Below are 24,034 nucleotides of genomic sequence, written 5' to 3'. Positions count from 1 at the left end.
ATAGGCAAAGCGGATCACAGGAATCGACGTGTAGTTAAGGAAAGAATGCTAGCCATTAAAACCTAAGCCTGAGCTTCGGCAGACGTTTCTCTGCCTACGTACAACAATGAGTCGAGATAAACCGAGGTGTGTGCCAAGGAAAAAAAAAAAGGAAGATGCCTCTCTCAAAGGGACACAAAGGCCGTAATTTACGACCAGGGCGATTCGAAAAACAGCACGCAGCCAAGCTCCATGATCGGCCGTACCCGAACACGACAAAAAGAAGACTATCGTGCCGCATTGCTGTGCGTTTACCGCATTGCCTGTTTATGCGACCGAAAATTCTCCCCGCCTTAGTAACTGCACACTCAATCTGCGCACTCCAGACAAGAGCAGAAATGTACACAACGCGTCAGGAAGTACACCTGCAGTGGAATGGCTTCCTTGTGACAAGAGAAAGCGAAACATGTATACTGGAGGGGAGAATGAGCAGGGCACATGTGCACTCCAACGCATTTGGTGATAAATTAATTGTGGCAAGCCATGCATGCCTCAAGCGCAAATAAATAGGCCTCTTAGCTTTAGTACAGTGGCTCACTGTCAACTGTTAATGGAAAGAATCCCATATCATCAGCAAGAATTCCTCAGGCCACTTAAGTCTGCTCACGTGTTGTTTAAAGTTGAAGGACTTCTTTTATCAGTTACTTCACTCTCGTTCAGGTTTTTTATTCTCTACTACTCGTACACTTCGATGTCTTTGGGACAAATTGATTCGAGTATTCGTGTAGCGGACGCTGACTGACTGCCTCGCAGCCATGTGTTTTGTCGGTTCTGCTGTGAATACGACGTGTCCAAGTGGGAGTTATCTACTGTAACAGATTTCCGATTATTAACGGAACCGAAGTACGCGCAAATTCAACTCAGCAGTTTTCAAACCTCTGGACCTGAGCGCGTTCAGGACTCATAACACAAAAGAAGTTGCGTGCCCTGTGTGCTTTATTCCGCTGCGTCCCCGATGAAGTGCTCAAGAAATTCCCCCCAAATTTTTGTTCCTGGTCAAAAGCGCCGTCTCGCATTTGCTCGTCGGTAACACCAGTCCACTTTGCACATCACACAATCCATGCGTTGTTGCACTTTCCTCGTCGCATCTTCACACCTCCAAAGCTGCAGAGCCAGGGTTTGTGGTGTTTCCGAGCTCCATCGAGCATTAATCCTCGCAACGCGCATGCAGCGAGCGTGCGGCGTGAAGGAACGCGTTGTTGGTCGTTCAGCCAGGCTTGCCTTACAAAAGCAACGTTCTCGAATTAAGTCTTGGCAACCTGCCGGCGCCGGAAAGAAAACGGGAGCGGACGGGAATGTTTGGCAGGCGTGAAGTCTAGGGCGATCCGTAGATCCGTGTTTCTGAAAAAGAAACAAAAACAAACAAAGCAATACAGTTAACGATGGCACGTTTCCCCGCCCGCGACTGCTGCATTTCTGGAGTCGGCGGAATGCGAAGAAATTCCAGTGCGCACACCATGACCGTCAGAGGGCTTCAAGGAGGTCCAAACTAACCGGAGCCCTCGGCGTACCTTTTACATATACGAGGCATCATTTAGTTGACGCGTTGAGCCCCAAATTTAATTTAACCCGAGTTTGCGTGGAGACGCACTATCAAACTCGCTCACGCTAAGCAACCATGCCCCTTCACTCGGAACTTTGAATTCGCGATGTTCTGGATCCCCAGTAGTACACACTTCACCAGTGGAGCTTGAAGTTACGTGGGTTACCAGTGGAGCTTCAAGTCTACTGGCGGGTTTTCCTATAAAACAGCTCTAAGGGAGCAAAACCAGCTGTACTCGCTTTGCAGCTATTTATGTTACAAAAGCGTCAGTATTTTCAGTCTCACTAGATAGGCATTTCGTTGATTTGACATAGTAAGTTAGATGTCAGAAGATCCGAATTGCGCTTTGTCCGACGCGCTGTTGCACATGCCTTAGCCTTAAAGATAGCTGCACATCTACAACGGGTTACATGGTACCGCGTGCTATCTTTTTTACTGCTGCTATCTGTGCAACGCGATAAAAAAATCCAGGTGCCTGAAGCAACCGAAAGGGTGTTTCAAAATCTTATCACTTCACTCACACCTCGGTGATTGATTGATTGATTGATCGATTGATTGTAGGGTTTGACGCGCCGACGCAACGCAGACGATGAGGCGCGCTGTAGTGGAGGGCCCCGGATTAATTTTTACCACCTGCATGGGGATCTTTCACGTGCGCCGAAATATCGTACACACAGGCATTTTTGCTTTTCGCCTCCATCAAAAAAGCGCACCTCGGTGCTTAAATCAATATCTGAACACGCATAGCTGAGTATAGTCTTATCTAGTTAACTGCAGACAGATTCAGTTAAAACGCCGATGTCCCGACGTAAACGCGGTTCATCTCTAAAGCAGAGTTGGTGTGGGATGGATTAAACACACGGTATGCCGGTCAGCTACTTCAGGGGCGTTCTTAAAGACGCCAGCGCGGTATCTTGAAGAGGCAAACGCCGAAGCTGTGCTCAGGGTGTCACCCCGCGGCACAAAGACGGCGACAGCGGGTTCGCTCGGAGGCGACGCGCCGTATACAAGGGGCCTAATTAGAGCGTCGTTTACACTTCAAAGGAGGCTTAACTCGTACGTGCATCCTGCACTGCAGTTCGAGAACTGCTAACGACGGGCACCGGAGCGCGCCTGAGCGCTTCGCTGCAACCGCGCGCATATGAACACACGGTGCAGAAGAACCATCCTCAAGGCCGAACAATAAGCTTATTCTAAATGTAACACGCTAATTCCCGCAAGCTCCTTTAATGACTTGTTTACTCTCGATAATTCCACACTCGGATAATTACGGCTCTTAATGCGGTTCCGGGTAATCTTAAGCGGCCAGGTTTCAGCGTTGTTCGTTAGCGCCTGCGCACAGGCTGCATTAAACATGAGGGGATTTTCTCTGTTTTCAATGAACCCATAACACAAAAACGACTGAGTTCGGTTCTATTAAAAACGGCTGCGCTAGATCCGGCTCCGCAGTTCTGCTGGAGTGGGGAATCTCCGCGGCGAACAGTACGGGCCGTAAAAACAAGTTGCGGAACAGCGTGAACTAGGTGCTTAAAATCATTTCTCTTTCAGCACGAAGGCTTGAGCGCGTGCTGGCTTGCAGTTAATGAAAAGTGTTACGGATTTGCATAGAACGCCGGCTTTACGGGCTTGCATGTATAATTAACCACCCAGATGCTCAACGCCTTCGACCTGTATACAGAGCTGATCAATGGAACCAATTTTTCCAGTTTAGAGGCACACTGAAACGAAATACCGTTCCTTTTAACAAATATTCTAGAAATAGAAACGTGTCATTTCGTATTACCGGGATGCCTGCATGCTGCTGGCTACACCACTGTCACCTGTATACGCTAGCTGCAGCCCATAATCACCGCGCTTCCCACTGTCCAATGTTGATGGTGATGATGATGTTTAGTGGAGCTTCCTTTGTAAAGGGGTGGTTTTGCACAGTTACGTATTACACTCGGTTACAACTCAAGAACGGCACCACCTCATGTAGTGTATCACTCCGCCATAGCGCCGGACCCTTGACGTCAGTGCGCGCGCGTTTTAAAAGGGGTTTGCTATGAATGCGTGATATCGTTTGCCTTGTCTCACGCAGTTTTTTTGTCGTCACTGGAGTTGTTTATAAGCATATTCAGTCCAAAAAATCACGGTAACGGCTCACGCCATGTTCAAAATATTCCTAGTAACGCCCTACTTGCGCCGCGCGGAGAAACATCCGGCTACGGTGATAAGGCACAGCGGCAACTTCCGGTGCCGTTCTTAAGTTGTCACTGAGTATAGTTATAAACATGCCGCTCTACATTCACGTCGCCTTCGAAATGTTAACTTGCTAGTTCACGTTCCTTCCTGGTTGCTTCTTTGTTGTTGTTTTTTTCCTCTAGTATTTTAACCTTCTTTTACTAACTTCTACTGCTCTACCACTAAGCTTCCAAGGCCTCCGGAACCTTCACGCCTCTTTCACTGAGGGCTGGAAAGGATGCCCTTGCACTCCGCTACAATACGAGTCCCTGAGCGGTGGCGCCGCGGTAATGGGCATCCTCTATTATCAGTCCCGCATCGTCCGCGGACTGCCCGAGACGCGGTCCGGCGCTCGATTTTCCCATGTATTCCTATGGGGCTTCCGGTCCTAGTGCAGTCCTCGGACTGCCCGCGGACCGTCCAGGACTACTAAATCGAGGAGACCCAATATAGCCAGGCGAATATCACTCTGCTTATGTCCGGCTCCGTTGCCACCGGGCGGAAAGAGAAACTTTTAATAAAAATGTGGGGAAAGAGAGAGAGAGAGAGAGAGAGAGAGAGAGAGAGAGAGAGAGAGAGAGAGAGAGAGAGAGAGAGAGAGAGAGAGAGAGAGAGAGAGAGAGAGAGAGAGAGAGAGAATGAAACCTGCAGAGCTGCCTGAGCAGTGATGCCAATTTAGCGGATTTTCCGCTAAATCTGGCGGATTTCATTTTATCCTGACGGGAAAAAAATTAGTCTAGCGGCTGGTGGATTTTTTGACGGGCCATTTTCATACATAGCGGATTTCTGGCGGATACGTCACGCAGTGCACCGATTCAAAATCGCCCTGCAATAAACCATTTCCGTGTCCTCTAAAAATGCAGAAATTGCTTAACTTCAGAGGTTAGGAGGGCTCCTGTTCACTTGCTCCGCCTATCTCAGACAAACAAATCCGTGAGGTTTCAAAACGGCTCTGAGACAATCTAAAAAATTCAAAACCAGTGGAGCAAAATCACCCTCCTGGACTGGAGGCAAATATCGCCCACGCAGTCGTTCTGGTGTGAAGTTCACTCCTATAAGGACGCCTGCGGCGAAAACCCGTTCGCCGAGCTGGCCGGATTTGCCATGTCGATGCTCGTGCTGCCGTATTCAAATGCCGAAGTAGAGATGAGGTTTAGTCAGCTTAACATAGTAAAATCCAAGCTGAAGAACAAGCTGAAGCCTGAAACAACAAACGCCATCCTCGCCGTATACCGGGACTGCAGTTACACCAGAAAAGTTGTTTTGATTACGAATTTCCCGCAGCAGTTGTTACTGCAATCGGGACATCTGCAACGTATGTGCAACCAAGTCACCTTTATGGTCCCTCAACAAGTACCAGCGGTCCTGTGGAGATTGTGTCAGACGACGACAGCGGCGACGCAGACCTCGATGTGTTTTTCGTTGACCTGTGAGTTCTTTTGTTTCATCAGTGTGAACATTTATATCTTTTAGCCTCATCTGTGATGAGGTTGACCAATGACGACCACCGCAGCACTGAAATCTCAAGTGTTCTGTTAGACTCCTTGGAAGACTCTTTTATATGTTATTTCAGCTCTCGTAGTTTTGGGGAGCTTTTAAGAATGATAAAGGTATTTATCATACGAAATTGCACTGTTATTTTAAATAAAATAGGCCCTAGCGGGAAATTTAGCGGATATGTTTTAGAATCTAGCGGAATCTGGCGGATTTCTCATTGCTTTTTAGCGGATGTCTGAAGCCCAGCGATGGCAACACTGTGCCTGAGATACTTAAAGGGACCTTGCAACACATTTTTAAGCTTTTTTTAGAAATCCCTAATGCTTTCAGCACGTAGCCAACAAACACAACCAGTACTCAGAATAGGTGTCAAAAGTACCTCAGCCACAAACTTTTGCTCTATGCCCGTCATGTAACTTAGCAACTTGCTCAAGTGATTTTTCTCTCTTTCCCGGTCTTGGCGTTCTTCTAGTGCTAAAATTACGTCATTACAGCGGTGTAGCGGATATTGGCCGCTTTCTTTCAGTTGCAGCAATAAACGCATTCGATAGCCACTTAAAAAAGGCACAAAAGCAGAGCAGGAAGGGAAGGCGGATCTGCTGCGAGGAGCACATCACGCAGTGCAGCTCCGTGGTGGAGATAGCTGGGACTTTCACGGTGCTTCCAGACGCGAAGGAAAGAGTGAAAGATTTTATTTATTTATTTATTTATTTATTTATTTATTTATTTATTTATTTATTTATTTATTTATTTATTTATTTATTTATTTATTTATTTATTTATTTATTTATTTATTTATTTATTTATTTATTTATTTATTTATTTATTTATTTATTTATTTATTTATTTATTTATTTATTTATTTATTTATTTATTTATTTATTTATTTATTTATTTATTTTAGTACCCTAATTGGGCCCGTGATGGGCATTACATGGGGGGAAGGGGTTAAAAACAAACACAACACTATTTCACCGTTGAACGAGGCGTGACATACAGAATACATCCATCATTGATCGTTCTTTCTCGTGTCTTTTTTGTTTAACAGGGCATGTATGAACGCAAATAAGCTAGTACTGCAACAGGGTTATGTATAAGGTGCTAGCAAGAACAACCCGTAAGATCAAAATCGACCGTAGTCAAATAGCAAAGCATACATACAATAAAATGAAACATTTCCAAACTTTGTGCACGTTACAGGATTACACTATATAGACAACTTCAACTGCAAAAAAATGCTCATTTTAAAACACTTTTTCAACAAAGCAGTTCGTAAGGCTTACTGGTCAATATTTTGGGTGATAAATGAATGCAACGCGGTTTGAAAGGAAGATGATTCTGTCAGATGAACAAGACTTGCCGGGAGCAAGTTCCATTCCTGTATTGATAAAGCAAGGGGGGAGTTCTGGTATTTTTTGGTTCTAGCAAAAATCGACTGTACTTTGTGAGCATGATCAGTTCGGGGGGAAATGCGATGAGCCGGTAAAATATTGGATGACCTGAAAGATGACTCAGAGTAGTAAAGGGAGTGAAAAAACGACAAGCGCGAAAATTTCCTCCGGGTATCCAGATTAGGCAGATCAAGAGAACGTTTCAGAGCAGATGCGCTTATATCAGAAGAGTAGGAATGCAGGATAAATCTTGCAGCTTTGTTCTGCACGGCTTCGAGGGAGTTAATAAAGGACGCTTGGTGTGGATGCCAGATAACAGAAGCATATTCTAATGCGGATCTTATTAATGAAATGTACGCATGCAGTTTGGTATTGCTGTTCGCTTGAAAAAGGCGGCGTTTAAGAAACCCAAGTTTTTTAAGGGCCTTGTTAGTGGTGTATTCAATGTGAGTGCTCCAGCTAAGATCGTAAGTAAAAAATATATCCAGATATTTAAATGAGGAGACTGTTTCGATTCGACCATTGCCAACAAAATACTGATTGGAAGGAGTATCTAAGAGGGTAGAAAAAGTCATGTGTTTGGTTTTTGATACGTTGATTTCCATTTGCCATCTATTGCACCATTCGATTAATTTGGACAAATCATCCTGTAGGCTGATGGCGTCATCAATGTTTGTTATCTGCTTATAAAGAACCCAGTCATCCGCAAAGAGACGCAAAGAGGAGTTAATACCGGATGCTATATCGTTAATATAGATTAGAAACAGAAGGGGACCCCAGACTGACCCCTGCGGGACACCCGACTTAACACAGCAGCTGCTGGATATGCACTGATTAATGTTTACTGATTGAGAACGGTTTGTCAAAAATTATTTTATGGGCAGTGTTACAGAGTCTCTTTAAAGCCCGCTCTCAGCGCTGCAAGCTGCTCCATTCCCCTTTCCACGAAGCCCAACTGAGAGGTCATTAGAGCAGTTCTTTACGAGGATATGCCAGAGTTCACAAATGTGGCGTCGTCGCGGCATCCCGTGCAGTGGCGTGGGCGGGAGCTCAGCTGCTACGCGTTTTGTGGCCTCCGGTTTACGAATACGTTTTTATGCTCGTTGGTGGCACGGAGAACTTACACCGAAGGGAAGTGCGCGCTAATGTGGCCATATTTCTCATCCGCTATATTTTCCCGTTAATATGCTTAGTCTGTAAAATGCTACGTTATTATTGGCGCAGTACGCCGGTAGGTCGCAGTCACAAGCAATTTCTGCACCCGACACATGTACTTGGGACTATTTTCGAAATTGTTTTAATAGCTCGAGAGAAAAAAAAGGAACGATAAACATTGGATTTGTCACCATTCAAAGTTCCCAATTCTGATTAAATCTGGATATTGGAAGTTAGAAATTCGATGTTATTAAACCAGTTATTAACAGTTGTTAATTTATTTGAATACTCGCACATCCTGACTGAAGCGCCAACATTCTTTCAGCATGTTTAACGCAGCATACAGAAATTATTTTCCCAATGCTCGAGTATATTCAACCTAACACTGATGTCTACTGTTTAGGAAACAACATCGATGTTGTCGATTAACAGAGAACATCGTAAAATTGAATGCTGCGAAAGGGGGCATCGTAATCGTGGCTTCGAAAAGAGCACGGAGTGCACAAACCGTCCGCTAACGAGTAAATCACTTGCCTAGAATAAAACAAAGACGTAATGCAAGACGCAAAGACGCTGACCTAATTTCTAATCACCAGTTAAGGAAAAGAGTGGCAAGTGTTACCTCTGGTACCAATGGAGCGCCGAGGTCGAGCCTGTCGGGTGTTGTTCGTCGTAACAGTGGCAGCGGTCAGACGTAAACGTTCATGAAAGGACCGTTCCAGGCCCCTGCGAAAACCGCGAAGGAAGAAGCGCTCAGATTCGCCCGAAATACGCATATACGACTCGAGCGAAAATTTCTCGGGTCCGTAAGTCTGCTTACGTGATTCGAAAGTGAAAGCCTAGCGATTTTCAAAGGCTTCCTTACTGCTACATCGTTTTAGATGCGACTGCATCTCATTCACTCGCCTTGTCCCTCCATACGGCGTCGTTGTCCGTCCACACCCCTCCCCCATTCTCCTCGCCACGCGAGCTGCGCTCTCCGCCGCTCACCCCCTCTCCTCTCTGATAGCGAACACTCTCTCGCGAGGGGCATTGGATCGGATTCGATTGGCTTGGCTTGGCTTGGATTGCACTAAAGTGGATTGTGTTGGATTGTGTTGCGTCATAGCCGCGGCAGGGGGTTCACGGCACGTTTCACGCGATGGGAGAATCAACCTAACAACGGAACCCCATATGCGTCGCATCTATACAGGGGTTCCCGCGAGGGGAGGTGGGAGTAATTTTTTGCGTCTGTTTTTTTTTTTTTCGTATTTTGGCGCCAATTACTTCTATAGGCGGACTTTCCGCACTTCACGCAACAGCTTCTCCAGAATCAGAGCTCCTCGCTGCTCACGTGCACCTGTTCTACTCTCGTTCCGTCACGCTCACCTGTCACGTGGCACGCGTTAGGGTAATTCTGGTTCCCCCTCTGGCAGGGTGCCGAGCTATAGCAGCGGTAATGCGCCAGGATCATGTTCTGGTGACCCGGGTTTAAACACCACAAGAAGGCAGATGTGCTTTTATTTATTTTTTAAAGACGACAGTCTTTCTTGGGCTACTTGAACGCGAAAATTTTGTTCTGTCTGTCACTCAATTCAGCCGCCCGGATAAAGTGAAACGGTATCTGCACAATTGGTTTATACACCCGCCGCCAAATCTAAACGTCAAAGTACGGTGGCAATGTTCATACTTGTCAACATTGTTGAACAAGAACAAGACATCACGCAAATATGTGGTAAAAAGTCAATATATAAGTAATCATTGCAGTGTTCCTTTATTAAAAAAAATCATGGATGCTTGGTTTTTGCGATACATCCACAGCAGAAAAAAAAATCACTTTTTCGCCTGCTGTTGCCCGCGCCACTGTAGCTCCCGGCGGAATTTTAAGAAATCAAACGGCACCAGCAACGAAAGGTTCCACGTTCCACTTGGAACGCACGTGGAGCAGGGCAACGTGGTTCGTACTAGTAGGGTGCCTCGATTCACGCGCACCTCCGCCGTACGGCAGCGCTGGCATCGAGGCACCCAGCCTGCAACAGTGGAACGCGGTAAATTTAAATTGACTTGAGCAAACCTCTAGCGTATTTATCTTGGGAGGAACGAGACGGGAGAGGAGCAGCGTAAGAGGTGAGCGGGAAAGAGAAGGGAGGCGTTTACTTGGCAGGTGCGCCAGTAGACTATTGTCTTTCGGCAACATTTGCAACGAAAGGAGCAAATACACGTCCATTTTGTTTCTTTACAGCGACGGCCATTCTGGAACCATTCGTGTTGACAGACGATGACCACGGTCACTTTTGGCGTTTGATGAGACATCTAAGACTTCCACCTTAAAAAGTCAAGTCACCTCATTGATACAAAGAAAGCACCCCCAAGCTTCGAAAAGGTCGTTCCAAGCTTTTCGCCTAAACTCGGTCTATTCAAGTCGTACACTTGATCCTGGCCCCTTCGAATTGATTACCCGTGCCCGAGCACAAACGCCGTCCACCCAATAATTCATTCGCATTACACAGAGCAGGATGAGAAATATAGATCGAAAGACGCGTTCAGGATTCGTCTTTATGCAACAATGGTTTGGGCTGCGGTGCCCCAAGGTCTCGTCAAAATGTGCCAGTCCGTGCTAGCTTTGGTTACTGTTGCCCTCAAACGATTTATTTGTATGATGTTTTTGCTAATGCTTCAGTTGCCACGGCAGGGTTAGCGATGGCAAAATTATCGGTATTGTCCCTTTCTTTTTCGCTGACCTGAAGCGAGTGACGCACGTATACCGCGATTAGTGTAGGGGAGCGTATTACCTTATTGCGATTTGTTCTAACCACGTGGTCTAGGCGCTCAAAAAATGCTGCACTTGCTATTAAAAACGTGCTTGGAGGATTTATGATTGCCCTTGGCAGGTTCACGCGTTAACGGTATTTTTTTTTTAATTTTTGCCGGTATCTCGCTGTTGTCTCCCCGTGTTGTTGTGTTTTGTTTTGTTTTTCAACTCCTCCGAAGTTAAATTTTCCAACGGTAACGCTTCTGCGGCTTCTGGGGAGCATAACGTTATATCTGCCTAGCTTTTCTAACACCTTTTTTTTTTTTTTACTACTTCGAAGTATACGGCGAAATTCCCTTCACATTTTTAAAACGCCTCTGTACACCCCTTGCAGAACTTCTTGTTCGAAAACAAAGTTTAGGCATTAGCTCCATACGCCCAAAAAGGCGTCCCTGCACTGCTTCCAGAAGTTCGGCAGCGCGTATGTTGCAGGCTTATCAATCTTCATCAGGTCCAGAGATCACGTTGACGGTCCTCCATTTCGTTTCCTACCTATTCCGGATCCGACCCAAAGGTCTTTTGTGTGCTTTTTTGTGCGTGCGTGCGTGTGTGCGTGTGTGTGTGTGTGTGTGTGTGTGTGTGTGTGTGTGTGTGTGTGCGTGCGCGTGCGCGTGCGTGTGCGTGTGTGTGTGTGTGTGTGTGTGTGTGTGTGCGTGTGTGTGTGTGTGTGGCAAAAAGGGGTACAAAGGAAATAAGAAAAAAAAAAACAGCGTTGATGACAGGCGATACTGAGGAAAGGAGGCAGCCGTCTGACGTCAGAGGCGAGGCGATCGCAGGCAGTCGCGCGGCCGTCTCACGCGGCGCTTGGATTCTTTCGGGCCACCGGTTCGGGATCCCATCTAATTGCCTCAGGCGCAGATTTTGAGTGCACGTGTAGCGCTTCAGACGCGCATGGCCGCACGTAGCCAGCCCCCCTTGCGGCCAAGACCTTGGGGCGGACAAGTCGGCGCTCTTAGTCGACGAGTGTCCCTCGCGGTATGTGCTCGGCGCGATCCAGCCGGGCGCGGCTATTCATGGACGCCCTTCTCCCGGGCGTCCCTTTTCCCCGCGAGGTGATCCCTTCGCCGCGGCCGCCGGCACGTCCCCACTCCCCCTCTTCCACCCGCTCTTCTCCTCTTTTCTGTTCCCTCTTTTCCGCCCGAGCTTGCTCGACTCCTCTTGGCCTCAAGGCCCCTCTTTTTGCTGGCCCCGTTGCTCGTGGCTAAAAATCAATTGACAGACACCAAAAGGCACAGCCGCCGCGAGTCCTCGCCGTACTTGGCGCCTGTGGCGCCGCTCGAGATTCTTGTCATTCCCGAAAGAGATCAGTGGCCTGGTCGCTTTACAATTCACACGAGCGCGCGACCACGTACGCGGGTCTTTCGAGGGGGGGGGGGGGGGGGGGGATTTTTCGTATTCGGAAAAAGGAACCGCAGATATCCTGGCAAACTAATAATAAACGGCCGAGTCCTTCGGCAGGAAAAACTTGACGCGAAGGTTTACTGTGAGTAACGCTGAGTTCGGTCACATGTAGTACATTCTGAAACATTTCAGTGGGTCTGGGAGGAGGAGAAAAAGGGCAAACCGGGCGGATAACGAGCTAGGCGCGGTGTACGATTCGACGTAAAAAGCTTGATCTGCGAGCTGTGACATTACGTAATGAGACGTCATTTGTTGCGTTGCGTAATGTCACGGCGCAGAGTCCCTCCCTAATCTAGCTGATTGGCCCTTTCGATCGCCGCTACGGGTGAAGCAGAGCGTATTAAACCGGAACCATTGGTGTTCTTAATTCAGTCAACCTAATGAACAAGCGGGGTTTCGTAACGGCTATTCAACAATGGACCATATTCACACGATCAATCAGGTGATAGAGAAGTGTGCGGAGTATACACAACCCCTATATATAGCCTTCCTAGATTATGAAAAGGCATTTGACTCGGTCGAAACCTCAGCCGTCATTCAGGCATTGCGGAATCAGGGTGTAGACGAGCATTACGTTAAAATACTAGAGGATATCTACAATGGGTCCACAGCTACCATCGTCCTCCATAAGGAGAGCAGTATAATACCTATAAGGAAGGGCGTCAGACAAGGAGACACAATCTCTCCAATGTTATTCACAGCATGTTTACAAGAAATATTAAGAACATTAGATTGGGAACAGGTGGGAGTAAGGGTTAATGGAGAATGCCTCTGTAACCTCAGATTTGCTGATGACGTTGCCTAGCTAAGTAACTCGGGGGACGAATTGCAAAGCATGCTTACCGCACTGGACAAACAGAGTAGAACCGTGGGCCTGAAAATTATATGCAGAAAACTAAAGTAACGCTCAATAACCTCGGGACAGCACAGCGGTTTGAGATAGGTGGCGAGGACGTGGAAGTAGTAAGCGAATATATCTACTTAGGCCAAGTTGTGACCCCGGATCCCAACCATGAGGCAGAGATAATTCGAAGGATAAGAATGGGGTGGAGTGCATTCGGCAGGCATTCCCAGACAATGAATGGCAGCCTACCATTGTCCCTTACGAAGAAAGTGTATGACAGCTGCATCTTACCGGTACTCACCTACGGGGCAGAAACTTGGAGGCTCACTAAGAGGGTTCAACTTAAATTGAGGACGACTCAGCGCGCAATGGAACGGAAGATGATAGGTATAACATTAAGAGACAAGAAAAGAGCGGAGTGGGTCAGGGAACAAGCACGTGTTAAGGACATATTAGGAGAAATTAAGAAGAAGAAATGGACGTGGGCAGGGCATGTAATGCGAAGGCAAGATAACCGTTGGTCATTTAGGGTAACAGAGTGGACCCCCAGGGAAGGCAAGCGTGGCAGGGGGCGGCAGAAAGTTAGATGGGCAGATGAGGTCAAGAAGTTTGCGGGGATAAATTGGTCGCAGTTAGCGGAGGGCTGGGATAATTGGAGATCAGTGGGAGAGGCCTTTGTCCTGCAGTGGCGTAGATAGGCTGATGATGATGGGTGTTCTTAAGAGCGTAGATCCAGAGGACCTGGTTGTCGTCCGGGTTATTACTGACTGGCGATGCGGACTTCGCCGATATTCCACGAAGCGTGGAAGGCATCCTGTAGCAAATTCCCGGGGCAGTCAGACGCACTTGCTCATGCGGCAACGACATGCCCGCGCCCGCCCTTGTGCAAGCCCGACAGCCCCCAGATAAGAAGGCATGCCTATACGGTGTATCACTCGTGTGCCTATCTTGGGATGCCAGTGGTCACGTCTAAACAAACAACGTCAGCGGCCGAATACCAGAATGAGGCGTGTCTAGCCAACCGCATAGCCGGCATAAGACGGAACGCGGAAGGCTTGCGACCTTCTTATCGAGGCGACGTTGTCCAGCCTCCATGTCTGTCGGGCTGAAGGTTGGCCGAAGTTCCTGCATGCACTCTGTTTCGAAGAAGTGGAAGTAAAAATAATAGCACCACAGACAACGGGCGCCCCTTCCTCTTCCATCGTCTATATATTTTTCTCCTGAACATATATTGAGACAAAAGCCGACCCGGCTTTTTTTCGAACTACAGCGCAAAAAGACAAGCAAGGATAGTAAAGGTATATATTATATAGATGCCTACGCTCTTAGTCGCCAACCTTCAGCCGAAGAACTCAGGCGCTACAGCTAACGCTGTATGGTGCGTGCTGTTTTAATAACCCTTTCTGCATACTGCAGGACATCTCCCTTTTGCTATGCCTGTCTTATGTTGGTTTTTCGTAATGGACCTTCCCCAAATTGCCTCGCCTTGCTATGGCTTTGTTCCAATTACGGAGCCAATTTCGCCCCAATTTCGCTATTTCCATTAAGAACCGCCGCAAGCAGTTCCCATGCGTGGCATACGCTACGAAAATGAGTTGAACGAAATTTCCGCTCAGAGCGAATAACCGCGAACGTGGTGGGGGCTGGTGGCTTGGGAAAAGGCAATTTTCTCCAAAGGATGAGGCAAGATGTTCCTTTCAATGTCTTATCTCTCGCTCTTCCTTCGCCTGTTTCTTCTTGCGCCACGAGCCGTTTCTGCGTCGTCGAATTTGTCCAACGGACGATACGCCACAGAAGAAACTCCTTGGCTAATAGCAGACATGGGGGGCTCAGATGGGCAGTGACAATGCGGTGGAACAAGCCCCCTTAGACCACATAACGCTCAATAAAGTGCTCTCTTTGTCTCCTCTCTCTCTCTGCCTCTCTCTCTCTGCCTCTCTCTCTCTCTCTCTCTCTCTCTCTCTCTCTCTCTCTCTCTCTCTCTCTCTCTCTCTCTCTCTCTCTCTCTCTCTCTCTGTCAAAAGCACATGCCCCAAACGCACGCGCATCACGCCGATGTTTGGTTTCGTTATGTCGAGAAAAAAAAAGATGTCGCGCGATGGAACTGAATGTACGACGTCCAGAATTTAGAGTATACGGGTGAGGGGGGTCTAGTTACTGTCTATGCCGTTGTCCGCAAAGCACGACCTGGCCATTTCTGATCATTGCGTTCATTTGACGCCATGGGCGGACTAAGGATCGAGTGATGTATGCAGCCCAACAGTCTGTGCAATCGTGCGTGCTCGCGGACAAAGCATGGCAATTCCGCAAGTTTCCCTCAGCCCAATTTCCCGATCCTCGTCCCTAATGTCGGCACTGATGAGCAGTGCGCAATTTCTCCGTGCCACGTCCTCCCTATTCCGGATTAGCCAAGGGGCGAGGGGTGTTGTTGGATAGAGCGCCACAGGTGTTGGCGCTCTCATGCACATGGCCTGCCGGGTCGAAATCTATATTGATCATCGCGGTGCGCCGGAGCGTGTATGCGGCCGGGCGAATGTGATCTCTTCGACTTCACGGATGACCAGCGTCCGCTTTAGATAGAGCTGCTTCGCGGCCACTCTCGCGAACTGCGTATACCTGCTGCGCGCCGGACAATCTCCCGGGCCGTGTACTAATGATGCTCATCGGCGATGACTCCTTCCTCGAACACCTCTGCTACATAGGCTCCGGCTGGTCGTCGTCAGGTAAGGGCGATTGTGGGGTCGATTCTCGTCTTCTTTTGCTATCGCAAAGCACCCGGTCGTTTCGGTCATACGATCCATGATCCAAGTCAACATGCGTCCGTACGCAGGCACGCCACGATGCATCGTCATCGTATAACTGGGCGCCGGATTACATGTTCTTCAGCGTGAGAACCACGGTGAAGAGGGGAAGAGGATCAGTAGAGACTAGGATGACACGTCTCTTCGTGGTTCCCTCCTCCTCAGGGGGGATCCGACGCCATCTGGATAAGGAATGGAGCGATGCTCCCTTCCACCAAGAGGGACAATTATGTGCATCCGTTGATCACAGTATCCAGGAACTGGTTGTAGAGGACTCTGCCTGTTGGCGGGTGTATGAGTACGCCGTCGCTCGCCATCACGCATGGTCTACGCTTTCACCAATCCTTTTGACAAATTCGCTGTTGCACTTTTTTAATATAGCGACGTCGTACTGAAAGTAAGCACGAAGGGGCGCGCTGTCGTGTTTTCTTTTACACGCTACCATTTTCTATCTCTCAAATTTTCTATCCTTTTGCCCGCAGATCATTTCTTTCATCTTCCGTGCCCGTGAAATTGACGATGTTTCGGATTACGCTCTAAACGCCTGGGAGTGAACGCGTGCTACGGACTAAGGGAGTCAACATTTGCAACCTCCGTTAGCATACTACTCTTTAGCACGCAAGCTGTCCCCCCTTCTGTGGGAACATCCGCGGTCTCTGCCTCCGCTATGGCCTGTTACATCACATCTATACAGTCACATTCAGAAATGCTAATACTTCGAGAAATGTTTTTCAAAGCTGCTCAAAATTAATCCGTAGCCCTCCACTACGGCGCGCCTCATCGCCTGCGTTGCGTCGGCGCGTTAAACCCTACAATCAATCAGTTTTCAAAGCTGCAAGCGCTGCTTTTGATTCGATGATTTTCGCATCTCATCCTGGGCCGTTATACTGTTTCGCATATGAAAGTGATTCTCCCAAGTGCGTTTACCGTTCTCTGCACCGTTACTATATTCCGTGCGATGCTATTCAGGATTTTCACTACAGAAAAAAAATCTGTTTGGTTAACGTAAGGATCACGTGCTTTTATTGCTACACGCACTCACGTTCGCGTATATCTCGTTCGACACGATTCGCTGGGGTGCTTCGGGCTGAAAAGCCCGATGACCAAGTGCTTCCGGCATTGCGCAACCGCACTGCTGAGAACAACAAAACTGTCTGCCGTTAGCTTTTAATTAAGGTACGTGCTACGTTCTTTTCGGATAAGTTTGCTAGCCTGTTCAAACACAACTGTTTTGGCTGCGAAAAGAAACAGTCGATAAGTTTTAAAGGGCCGCTCGTTGTTTTTTTTTTTTGTTTGCTTTTAGGACTTTTGGTATGCTTGTGGCGTATAGTAGCTTTCTTTTTTAAGTCTAGCTCCCAGAATATATATATATATATATATATACGTACTTTTTAGGCAAAGCTGCGATAAGTTTCCTTCAGTCTACTCCCGTTGAAAAAGAGAGAACATACTTGTGTTGTACCTTTAGCTGTTTATAAACGCATTCGGCAGTTTAAATACATTTAAAAATCAGGTATTCAGATCCGTATTTCGCTTTTATTTATTTTTTATTTTTTTGCCGAGTCTGTGGCAGCGTTTTTCGACATGTATTAACTTTGCAAGGAATTTGGTGCGGAAAAGTGCCGTCGAAATAACCGCGAGAAGAGCATTTAAATTACACCTCCGACGACGCGTATATAACGAGACGATCTCAAGCGACGGTAAATTACCATAAAGAGCCTCCTCTAGTTTATAATCAGAACTGAGGAAGACTTCGTCTGCAGAACAGCGCGGCGGGCGGTCGTTTTCATTCCATCTCGAGAGGAGAAAGCGACCACGCTTCCGGCAAGCGAACTGCGCATTTTGATAGCCCGTGATCGTGCCCATTGAGCGCTGTTTTGCATATTCTCCCCGTGAGAGCGAACCGCCGCGTATTCAGTTATGCGCGGCGCAGTGCGCAGTCGCGTGATCTGATATCATTCGTCTGAAACACCCCGCATTCCGGCTGGGAGTGAAATCTCGGGGATTAGTATATAGATGGTCCCTCGACTGCTCCATTTGAAAAGCAGGCGCTACCTAACCGCGTCCGAATGCGTGTACGCCGGGCGGAACGTGGGAGAAACTAATGAACAAACGGCGAAATTACTCACCCTAAATCACCACCGTCGTGAGAAAGTTCGCCGCGGTTGGGCGCAGAAGGTAGACGGGCTAAGGAGGGACAACTTTCGAATTTCCTTGGACCGCTCGTCGTAGTCGTTCGTCATTTGTTTGAGGACGAGTCCGCGTCAGCAGACATAATAGCAGGGCAACTTTTAGCCGCTGTAGCGCCCGTCTTGGCTGGCCTGCAGTGGGTGTGAACCTTTGAAAGTCAGGTCGAGACCAAGCGCCGAGTTTCTGTTCCATCAGCTTACTGTGCTGTGTACTTTATTTTCGATGTGCGCTTTTCACCAATCCCCAACTTACTCTCTCCTTTGTTTCCTGTTTTGTATATTGTGTTATTTATTCTATTTTTATATTTTATAGTCTATATTCTATTTTATATTCTATTCTAACTACACCTCGGCCATGTGTACTTTTTTTTAAAGACGATAGTCTTTCTTGGGCTACTTAAACCCAGAAATTTTGGTCTGTCTGTATGTCTGTCCGTCTGTCTGTCTGTCTGTGACCCGATTCAGCCACCCGGCCAAAGCAAAACAATGCCTGCGCAATAGTCTTATATAGTCACAGCTAAATCTACCCGTCTATGCCCGGTGGAATGCTCATACTTGTCAATATTGTTGAAGAAGAACAAGACATTACGCAAATATGAGACAACAAATCAATACAGAAGTGATATTTGCAGTGTTCCTTTATACAAAAATGAAACATGCTTGAATTTGCGAAATTAAATACTTCATCAACTGCAGAAAAAGAATCCACTCCGCTGTCTCCTGCTGTCGCTCGCGCCACTATAGCTTCTGGGGCCATTTTAAGAAATCAACCGGCAACAGTTACGCAAGGTTCCACTAGGTAGGTTCCACGTTCTGCTTGCAACGCAGGTGGAGTAGGGAAACGCGGTTCTATAAACGCTGAAGTAGGACGCCTCGAATAACGCGCGTCTTCGCCGTACGGCAGCGTTCGCATCGAGACACCCGGTTTGGAGCAGTGGAACCCGGGAAATTTAAAATGGTTTAAGCAAACCTTTGACGTCTTTACCTTGGGAGGAGCGCGACGCAAGAGGAACAACATGAGAGGTGAGAGCGAAAGCGAAGGGAGGCATTTACTTCGCAAAAGCCGATAAAGACTATCGTCTTTTGACGGCATTTGCAACGAAAGGAGCAGATACGCGGCCAATTTTTTTTTTGCATAACTCCGGTGCGTAGCGGCAAACCAGAACTTCATTCAAGCAGACTGATCAAAGCAAAACTGTGTTCTGTTTATTTTAATCCGCGCTTTTAATGCATGTGATGTGTCACAGTAGAAACAGGGATAGTCGACACTTTGCAAAGACCTTGCTCCCAACAGACGAAGCTGTCAACTGTGGGCTTGGCTTTTCTGCGCAACACCGGTGATGGGCGCGAAAGCAGACTTGCATGCTGAGTGGAGAAGCCAAAGGGATGCCTTGCAGCAAAGCAAACTTCCTGCATTGCTGCCGGGCAGTGTCAAAGTCCACGCGACCAGCGTGAGGAAGGCGTTCGTTACCTCGCACGCTGGCTGGAAATAGAATGTTTTAGCTTAGCGGGTGGCGTACGCTACGCTAGCACCGGCGGGTACCGGAACCCGACTGCGCATGCACGCGTTCGTACCGGGCGGCCCGCCGCGCCGTGCCCGCTCGCGCATGCGCAGTCAGGTCCCGGTACCCTAGCGTAGCGTACCCGGCTAGCGCAGCGTACTCTACCCGCTAAGCTAAAACACTGTAATGAGATTAAGCGAAAGCAACGTAGGAATACGCACAGGGAGGCTGCAGTCTAGTACACTGTAGGGACGCTTTGGAAGGGGAAGGCCCTGCGCTAGGAAAAACAAGATTCATAGGGTGAGAATGAATTATTTGAAGAGGCGTGCTGGTTCGAGCTTGTTGGTACTCCCTAATCAACCAACGTTCATTACCAATACGCATGGGACCGTTTATAAGCTGCCACTTTCCGTATAGGCCTTCATATGGTCAGACTGATTTTGTGCCTAATTAATGGAAACTTGGCTATTCACTGCCACGAGTGCGAGTGTAGGCGGCGGTTTGATGGATGCACTGTTTTATCCCGGGAGGCCGATCAGTGCTCGCGAGAAAATGCTGAGTGCGGAAATGCAGCGTGAGGGCGGAATGACCTCTACATCTCAGCTGGCCTTGGGAGCGTGCAAGATATAAATGCTTGATGGATGGGTGCGTGCCTGCATGCTGCGGAGTTACGGGGTTAACCGAATTAACTACGGGGTTAACCGAATGCACTATGCAAGTGTACTGAACCACGTGCTGTGCTGCGAGCGCTTTCGCAGCCAGGTGTTCAGGAATGGGCCCATTTGATCACACAACGCGCTTTGTGCGAAAGACATAATACCCACGAATGCTCTCAATAGTGCAGCCGCGTCGGCATTAAGAAGTACTGATGTTCAGCTTGCTGAACATTGATTGATTGATTGTAGGGTTTAACGCGCCGACGCAACGCAGGCGATGAGGCGCGCCGTAGTGGAGGGCTCCGGATTAATTTTGACCACCTGGGAATCTTTAACGTGCGCCGAAATCTCGTACACACGGGCGTTTTTGCTTTTCGCCTCCATCAGAAAAGCGGCCGCCGCGGCCGGGAATCGAACCCGCGACCTCGTGCTCAGCAGCGCAACGCCTTAGCCACTGAGCCACCGCGACGGGTTAGCTTGCTGAACATCAGTGTATAAACAAGGATGACGCCAATGTGGGTGCATCAATTACAGTTTCAAATTATTTTGCGAGCAAGTATAAGTACAATTAAGGTTGCTTGGTTTTATGGAGGCCTACGGTCAGTTGCAACCTAGTCAAGCTGAAACTGGCCTCACTAAAAATGAGCTGTATGGACAGTGAACGCATCCCAGCACGTGCGCATGCTGAACTGCATAAAAATTTGGCGAAGAGGAGTGTTGCATCCAATACATTCTTTACCGTGCACGTTCCCAAATGAAGGAGTGAGAAAACTTAAATCAGATTCTGTTATGACGGCACAAGTGCTGCCATGATCTTGGTAATCAGCCGCACAAGTGTGGCAAGTGGACTGGTTGCAACATTGACAGAACACAGGAAAATGATACAGAAACTCTGAAAACTGTCTGGTAATATGTTAGCGTTTTTTTCACTCTGTCTGGTATATGGTATAAGCAGAATCCTTTCAAAGTCAGCTTCGCTACAATACACAACCGTATTGCAGGGAAGACACTCGGTTAAATATAATTTCGGGAGCAAAGAAAGCGTTGAAGTGTGCAGGCCTCATGCATCCCCGTAAAATGCTACACCGTGTATCGTTGATCGACCAGATTTAGGGGAAATCCCCAAGGTGGAGTAAGTTTCTGCGAAGGAAAGTTTGACATCCACCCTGTATCGTTAAAATTATCTTCACTACCATACATAGACACATTGCTGGGAAGGCATCGTACCAGGGGAAATATATGCAGCATTATATCAAAGTATAAAAGCCCCATGTATCCCTATAACGCATGCATGTATACACTGACCTCCTTAAGGTCAGCTTCACTGCTAATACAAGTGCTTTGCTAGTGCATTGTGTCATGACTTTTAGTGACTTCTTTTACTTTCTACACTTCCATGTCGATTCTGAAGGCAGCAGTCATCTGCATTTGCACTACTATAACAGTCGCATGTGTCTCTTCACCAATTATGGATTTATTTTGCAGATAAAAGGAACTGAGGTAAAAGCATCACACACTTTTTGGTGGGGTACTTGTCAAGGATAGCTTACGCCTGAAAAGTGGTTCCCTCAAAGCCACCTCTCTGGCAGGCCACATGCAGTCGTTGTGGGACTGTGCTCATGACAGGACGTAAATACCCACCCACGTGGTTGAGCAGACTTGTCTCCTTGCTGCTTGGGCGTTGGCAATAGCAAGCTTGGAGGTCCTTCGGGATGTTTCCCAGTATCCTTCGAACTTGTTGTTGCCTCATTGCTGTATGAAAAACGTTTTAAGCTAGTCACTCACTTATAAAAGTTACATTCGTTCCCATTTGGCGATAAGGCTAATCCTCACTGGCGAAAGGCTTTTCTTGCCAGGTTTAAGAAGCTTAAAGTTATAAGTGCGGCTGATAACTAAAATGAAAAGAGGCAGCGGGAATCGAGAGAAACGACGTGACGAAACTCTTACGACAGGCAACTAGATCATGCCCCACATGGCACATTCTTTTTTTTTTTCTTGTTGCGCCGATTACTTTCAATATGTCTGCCTATGACTGTGTATCATTCACTGACCTTATTCATTCTGATACTACCCACAACACAACACTAACTCAGCATGAAGTGCTCATTGGCCTGAATGATGACTTACTATGGAATATTGCTTGACGAAAAAACATGCGATCCTCTAAATCATAAATCTAGCAGCTTTCTATTTTGAAGTACAGTTACGCAGAGGTAACCGCAGAATGGTGCACTTGATGCATTACTTCCGCCTCTGCACTTGGCATGGCATAAATCCGGGCAGCCGCGGCGATTGCTTTTCTGACGGAGGCAAAAAGCATAAACGTTTGAGTGTATGAGATTTCGGTGCATGTTAAAGATCCCCAGGTGGCCAAAATTAACCCGGAGCCCTCCACTACGGCGCGCCTCATCGCCTGCAATGCATCGGCACATTAAACCCTAAAATCAATCAATCAATAAATCCTGGCAGTGTAGTGACAGCGACAAGCAGGAAACTGAGACAAGCACTAATCTCTGTGCGACTCACTGTACCAGCAAGGTACTTCAGCAAGGGATGTCACCTAGCGTACTGTGGTTACTAATGCTACATGGCACTGCTACATTGTTGTAGTGTTTAAAAATGATTGCAGCACTAAAAGAAGTGGAGGCAATTCAAGGTCATCAGTAATTCACGTATGCTTAAAAAATTGAATTATGATTACTAAGCTGCTTGCTAAAAATCAGCGCAACAGTCAGTAATGTGTGCTTGAATTTTGGAAGTTAGTGTCAATTCAATAGCACTCCCCATCCAGATGATTATACATTACATTTATTGGAGCTGTAATTGCTTGCAGGAGCACTGAGTAGCATTTCGAAGCTTGTTGAACACCAGAATACTTTGAAGCACTTCATTCACCATTGCAGCATTTTGATTGATTGTAGGGTTTAACGCGCTGACGCAATGAAGGCGATAAGGCGTGCTGTAGTGGAGGGCTGTGGATCAATTTTTGACCACCTGGGGATCTTTAACATGCACCGAGATCTCGTATGCACGGGCGTTTTTGCTTTTCGCCTCCATCAGAAAAGCGGCCTCCACGGCCGGGAATCGAACCCGCGTCCTCGTGCTCAACAGCACACCGCCTTAGCCACTGAGCCACCGCGGTGGGTCACTGCAGCGTTCTATGCACCCAAGAAACACACATTGTGCATGGCAATGTTGTACACCTTCACAAAAAACGTCCCGCTCAGGTGGAAACTGAGGCTATCACAAGCCCGGCTGTGTAGAATTGCACCAACTGTTCATCAAATATGCTCAAGAATCATTAGTGAATTTTAATTCCAGCGGCAAGTAGCTGAACCCTCAATCCCTGAAGTGGCACTCTGTGGGAGATAGGGTGGCCCTGGCAATGCAGCAGCCCATCAGTGTTGGCTTCACTGAAAACCATTTATTGTGTGCCACTTGTTTATGCCACCTTGTTGTCTTTTCACTTAATTAGTGGGGTTTTATCATACTGGATGTTGTACTACAATCGCAGTTGACCTTAACCGTTAGGAAATGTATCAACAGGTCACACCGATATCATTTGTGTATAAATGTGAGCAGCCTGAAAATTTTAGGCGCGGTCAGATCACATAAACGACACGAGTGAATTATAGCTAGCCTTCTAGACTTGCACTTCTCGTGTGAACCTAGCATAAACGTGCAAATTGCACGTGGAAGACCATGACCGGAACCTAATTTTTTTTTCTAGTCGCGCTGAGCTTGCTAAAAGCTTTCATAGCATCGTGACAACTGATATAAAGGAAAAGTTAAAATCATGGCCAGGTTTGTACAACGTCACAACAAACTGCCTCTAGAACTGAAATAAAAACTCAGAAGGCAGGCTGAGCTCATGTTTTGCTTAATGCGAACAGCACTCATCACAACAAATTATCCTGAAAATGATAGGTATCCAAGTACACGCAAAACAAAACTCTTGGTGACTGCTGGCTAGTCACTACAATTTACAAATGCAAAAATAAA

The 24,034-nt window shown here is 47.3% G+C and overlaps 1 protein-coding gene and 1 long non-coding RNA gene across 4 annotated transcripts in view; one reads left to right on the top strand and one right to left on the bottom strand.

Moving 5' to 3' along the window:
- The window catches only part of LOC144170463 (uncharacterized), a 116,097-nt gene that overhangs the window by 51,990 nt on the left and 40,073 nt on the right, over nt 1–24,034 (top strand). The gene's annotated exons all lie outside the window — the stretch shown is intronic.
- On the bottom strand, nt 958–22,276 carry LOC144167753 (uncharacterized). Of its 2 annotated transcripts, XR_013322106.1 has the most exons (4): nt 21,674–22,276; nt 17,815–18,006; nt 8,471–8,574; nt 958–1,380 (listed from the first exon to the last, which is right to left on the bottom strand). It is a non-coding gene; the product is annotated as an uncharacterized LOC144167753 (long non-coding RNA). The 2 variants fall into 2 exon arrangements; XR_013322107.1 differs by lacking the exon at nt 17,815–18,006 and having other exon boundaries at nt 21,674–22,269.

This window comes from Haemaphysalis longicornis, unplaced genomic scaffold (assembly GCF_048455015.1).
Source record: "Haemaphysalis longicornis isolate Haplotype H1 unplaced genomic scaffold, Haemaphysalis longicornis Haplotype H1 scaffold_2, whole genome shotgun sequence".
NCBI classification, from domain to species: Eukaryota; Metazoa; Arthropoda; class Arachnida; order Ixodida; family Ixodidae; genus Haemaphysalis; species Haemaphysalis longicornis.
Note: the sequence above shows the minus strand (reverse complement) of the source record. Positions and strands in the feature narration are given on the sequence as shown.